Below are 5819 nucleotides of genomic sequence, written 5' to 3'. Positions count from 1 at the left end.
GCCAGTACAAACAAAGGCCTCATTTCTAAAATATATAGGGAACAAAATCAAATTTATAAGAATCCAAGTCTTTCCCAATTGAGAAATGGTCAAATTATATGAACAGGCAATTTTCTGATGAAGAAATCAAAGCTATCTATTGCCATATAAAAAAAATGCTCTAAATCACTATTGATTAGAGTAATGTAAATTAAAACAACTCTAAGGTACCATCTGACATCTATCAGATTGGCTAATATGACAAAAAAGGAAAATAATAAATGTTGGAGAAGCTGTGGAAGAATTGGAACACTGATGCATTGTTGATGGAGCTGTGAACTGATTCAACCATTCTGGAGAACAATTTGCAATTATGCTCAAAGGACTATAAAGCTGTGCATACCCTTTGACCCAGGAATACCACTATTGGCTCTTTTTCCCAAGAGATCGTAAAAAAGAGAAAAGGACCCACATGTACAAAAATATTTATAGCTGCTCTTTTTGTGGTGGCAACGAATTGGAAATTGAGAGGATGTCCATCAATTTGGGAATGGCTGAACAAGTTGTGGTATATGAATGTAATGGAAATCTATTGTGCTGTAAGAAATGATGAGCAGGCAGATTTCAGAGAAACTTGGAAGGACTTGCATGAACTGATGATGAGTAAGATGAGCAGAACCAGGAGAACATTGTACAAAGTATCAACCACATTATGTGCTGATGAACTGTGATAGACTTGATTCTTCTCAGCAATACAATGGTCCAAGATATTTCCAAAGGACTTATGATGGAAAGTCCTCTCCAAATCCAGAAAAAAGAACTGTGGAATATGGATGCAGATTGAACCATACTATTTCTTTTGTTTTTGGTGCTGTTGTTTTTCTTTTTTGAGGTTTTTCCTTTTTGCTCTGATTCTTCTCTTATAACATGACTAATACAGAAATATGTTTAATGTTATTGTACATATATAACCTATATCAGATTACTTGCTGTCTTGGGGAAGGGGGGTAGGGAGGGGAGGAAGGGAGAAAAATTTGAAACTAGAAATCTTGTAAAAATAAATGTTGAAAACCATATCTACATGTAACTGGAAAATATTAAAATAATTTTATAATTAAAAAAAGAAATGATTGGAGATGAATTAGAACCCAGGTCTTCTAATTCCCTCAACCAGTGTTCCTTCTGTTTTAACATGTGGTGGCAGCTAGATGGCAGTGAATAGAGCATTGGGCCTGGAGTTAGGAAGACATGAGTTTAATGTGTCCTCAGATACTTACTAGCTGTACCACCCTGGACAAGTCACTGAACTTCTTTTTTTTTTTTTATTGCACATCACTCCTTTATTATAATGAACAACAAAAAGGGGGGAAGGGGCAGGGTTAGTACAGTTATGCTCCAACTGATGAGGACCCAGGTGGCTGGATATGAAGTGGAAGCCAATGGGATGAGAAACATTTCAATATAATCTAGGGGCATTTCACTGCCACTGAACAGAGCAGGGGCTATAAAACATGCAGTGGGATGTATTCAGCCACCCCTTAGAAATCAAGGAACTCTCCCTTCCCTGATGATTACCACCTGGGACAATTTAATTTCAAAAACCTGTAGCAATAGGGGCAACTAGGTGGCACAGTGGATAGAGCTCCAGCCCTGGAGTTAGGAGTACCTGAGTTCAAATCCGGCCTCAGACACTTAACACTTACTAGCTGTGTGACCCTGGGCAAGTCACTTAACCCCATGTGCCTCACTTAAAAAAAAAACAAAAACAAAAAACCCTGTAACAACCAATCTAGAAGGGTCTTTTGTGAAAGCAAAAGAAAATGCAAAAATAAACATTAGGACATGAATCCAACCTCCCAGATCCATTTTTTTGAGGGGTGTGGTTAGGGAGGAAACATCCAAACAAGACTTTCATGATTCATTAAATGACCACCTGGGTTATAGGCAGCTTCCTAGGAAGCCCTGAGAGGGCCACCCTACTGGCAGGACTGGCTCATAGGAATAACTGGAACAACTGCTTCTTTCAATTCCCCACTTTGGTCACTTTTTACTATGTCCCCAACCCTAACCCCTAACCAGGTCCTCATTGGGCCAAACCACCCAGGAGGCATTTTTTACCAAAGTGGCTGAGGGCAGGGGCAACAGGAGAAAAAGGAATTGGTCTGAAATGTGTGGTGATCCCTAAGGCCATGGTCAATGTATGGAACAGACAGGGGAGAGATGTGGAGACAGTGAGAAGGGAAGGATCAGGCTAGTGCTGGCATGTGCTGGTAGCCTTGTCTTGGGCTGTCACAGCCTCCATGGCTTTGCAAACAGTCTTTTCATTTCATCCCTGAGGAACTGCATGGGCTTGATGGGTTTCAGATTCTTCAACTCATCCACAATGGGAATGCCAGTGGGCAGGTTGAGCTCCATGATTGCTTCTTTAGACAGACCCTCAAGATGGTTGACAATCCCTCAAAGACTATTGCCATGGGCCGCAATCAGAACGTGTTTTCCTTCCTTGATCTGGGGGATGATTTCTTCATTCCAGAAGGGTAGAGCCTGGGCAATGGTATCTTTCAGGCTCTCACAGGAGGGCAGCTGATCCTCAGTAAGATCTGCACAGTGACAATCCTTGCTGATATTCCTGTAGAAGGGGCAGTCAGGCTCCATTGGAGGTGGTGGGATGTCGTGGGATCAGCACCAGATATTCACCTGGGCCTCACCTTGCTTAGCAGCTGTCTCAGAGTCTTTGAGCCTGTCAGACCTCCATAGAACTGCTCACTGAGGCAAGTTCTCACTACAGGCAACCACATCTGGTCAATGGCATCCAGTACTGTCCAAAGGGTACGAATTGCTCTCTTCTGCACAAAGGCGAAGCAGATATCAAATTCATAGCCAGCATCTCGCAACACTTGGCCGCCACTCAGGGCTCAAGTCTGTGTTGTAGCAGTCGCTGAAGTGGTTCTCTAGGTTCCAAGCACTCTCTCGATGCCGGATCAGCACCAGCTTGGAGGTGGCCATGGTGGTGCAGAGGCTTGGGGAAGTAGGCAAGGAGACTGAACGTCTTTTTGCCTCAGTATCCTCACCTGTAAAATGGGGATAATAATGCCTACCTCCCAGAATTGTTATGAGAATCAAATGATATATTTGTAAAGCATTTATCACAGTGCCTAGTATACACGAGGCACTGTAATAAATGATGCTTTTCTCTCTTGCTTCCTTCCTTCTTTCCTACTGTCTCCTTGGGGTTAATTAGACACAGGAAGGAAAGAAGGAAGGAAGGAAGGAAGGAAGGAAGGAAGGAAGGAAGGAAGGAAGGAAGGAAGGAAGGAAGGAAGGAAGGAAGGAAGGAAGGAAGGAAGGAAGGAAGGAAGGAAGGAAAGAAGGAAGGAAGGAAGGAAGGAAAGAAAGAAGGAAGGAAGGAAAGAAGGAAGGAAGGAAGGAAGGAAAGAAGGAAAGAAGGAAGGAAGGAAGGAAGGAAGGAAGGAAGGAAGGAAGGAAGGAAGGAAGGAAGGAAGGAAGGAAGGAAGGAAGGAAAGAAAGAAAGAAGGAAGGAAGGAAAGAAGGAAGGAAGGAAGGAAGGAAGGAAGGAAGGAAGGAAGGAAGGAAGGAAGGAAGGAAGGAAGGAAGGAAGGAAGGAAGGAAGGAAGGAAGGAAGGGAGGAAAGAAGGGAAGAAGGAGGAGAGGAAGGAAAGAAGGAAGGAAGGAAGGAAAGAAAGAAGGAAGGAAGGAAAGAAAGAAAGAAGGAAGGAAGAAGCATGTAGGAATTAAAATGAAAGGAGAGCTTGGGGCTATGCTCTGTCCCCAGGTAAAATAAAAGTGTTTCTGAGAAAAATACTGCCTGAGACAAATTCCTAGTAATAGCTTTTCATGCGATTTTTTTTTTTTATATTACAAAGGAATGTGAGGAACTGAGATTTCAAATACTTTGGTTTTTTTCTTGGTCAAAACAGTGGAGAATGTGCTAGGCCAGGGGATAGGGGAGCATTATCAGACAAAGAATTAGAAACAAGTTTTAGAGATTATCTAGTCCAATGCTCTCATTTTACCATTAAGAAGCCTGAGTCTCAGGGCACTTAGGTGGTGCAGTGGATAGAACAACGGCCCTGGAGTCAGGAGGACCTCAGTTCAAATCCGGCCTCAGATACTGAACACTTACTAGCTGTGTGACCCTAGGCAAGTCACTTAACCCCAATTGCCTCGCAAAAAAAACCCAAAACAAACAACCAAAAACAAAACAAAACAAAACATACAAAACAAAAAAGAAGCCTGAGTCTCATAGAGGTGAGGTGATGTTCCCAAAGTCACAAAGTAGAAAAGGCAAGATTATAACCAAAATTTTTTGGGTGTAGTATCCTGCTGACTACACCGCTTACTGGGTACAAGCAAGGGCTCAGATGTATACCTCCTCCATATCCCCTAGATAACAACTCAATACTGAAGAAAGCAGCTCCATGGTTAAAGAGATAAAATTGATTTAAAGGACATTTTGAGGGGAGTCAGTGTCTAAGATGGCTGGCGGGCATTATGTCAATTCCTATCTAACTCCTCCCCAACCTTCCCTGATGTTTATACATATAAATATACCAGGCAGAAAACTTTTTTTGTGCAAGCACAAATCAGAGGTACAGGGGCACGTGCACAGGAGGTTGATTGGTTATCAGGCTGTATGACTTCCCTGTGTTTGTCTAGCTCATACTGTATGCCTCTTAAGAGCAGCTTGGAAGTCTCTTCCTTATTTGGATATTCTGTTTTGCTGGTTTTGGATTCCACACTCCACTTATACTTCCCAGGGAAACTATGGATAAGAAAGTCTTTAAGACTGTCAAGGATAGGCTAAGGATGTGGTAGTGTGCTTAAAAGATTCACGTGCACACATCTCCCCTTATGTAATGGGGTGATTGGGAAGTTATATTTTTCCTTCAGAGACCCGGCCATATAGCTAAAGTCATGGTATCCTACACTTCCCCCTTGTCATGTTGCCTATCCTAGGTATGAGATAAGGGGAGCTCTTACATTTTATCATCACTATGAAAACCTTAAGCTAATTAAACCAGCCAATGATAAGTTCTTTATGGGATAGTGTCTTCTTGTGACTCATCCTGTATCTGGAGGACTCTCTCTTTGCTAGATGGTATAACTTTTCAGATAATCACAAAATGTTCGACATTCTTGCTCCAGAGCCTCATATGGCAGTGTTCTCAAAGGTTTTCATTATCCTCATTATTAGAGATGTGAGAATCATCCAGCAATTGCAAGAAATCTACTTGGAGCTAGAAACAGTGAAAAACATTAATGATAGAAAACTATTAGAGATACCTTGTGACTTCGGCTAAGGGACACAATTAGAATTCTGATGCCCTTTATTTTTATATCACCATTATCTTTTTTTTTTTTTTTTTGCAGCGTTATGGGGGTTAAATGACTTGGCCAGGGTCACATTGCTAGTAAATGTCAAGTGTCTTAGGCCAGATTTGAACTCAGGTCCTCCTGAATCCAGGACTGGTGCTTTATCCACTTTGCCACCTAGCTGCCCCAACCCATAGTAATTTCAACCAAACACCCTGGAGGACCAAGGAGCCAGGGTCTCATGGGCATATAAAAAGGCTTAAATAAGTTGTCTGGAATTTAATAGATTCTATTCCAATCACAAGGGAGAAAGGAACTTAAAACAAGACACTATGTCTCAGGAAACAAATAAAATGAAATACTTATAAAGTACTTTGCATATAGTAAAGTGTAATTTCAATGCTAGCTCAATACTAGCTATTAAATTCTCTAAAATAAGAGGACAGTGTGAGGAAACAATTCTTCAAGGGAGTGTCTGTAATTTCATTGATGTGGGCACCAGTAAT

At 41.7% G+C, this 5819-nt stretch overlaps 1 pseudogene; it reads right to left on the bottom strand.

Moving 5' to 3' along the window:
- Window positions 1-2230: 2230 nt before the first annotated feature.
- LOC122751304 lies at window positions 2231-2985 on the bottom strand (annotated as a pseudogene).
- Between the last annotated feature and the right edge of the window lie 2834 nt (window positions 2986-5819).

Source organism: Dromiciops gliroides, chromosome 1 (genome assembly GCF_019393635.1).
Source record: "Dromiciops gliroides isolate mDroGli1 chromosome 1, mDroGli1.pri, whole genome shotgun sequence".
NCBI lineage: Eukaryota > Metazoa > Chordata > Mammalia > Microbiotheria > Microbiotheriidae > Dromiciops > Dromiciops gliroides.
Note: the sequence above shows the minus strand (reverse complement) of the source record. Positions and strands in the feature narration are given on the sequence as shown.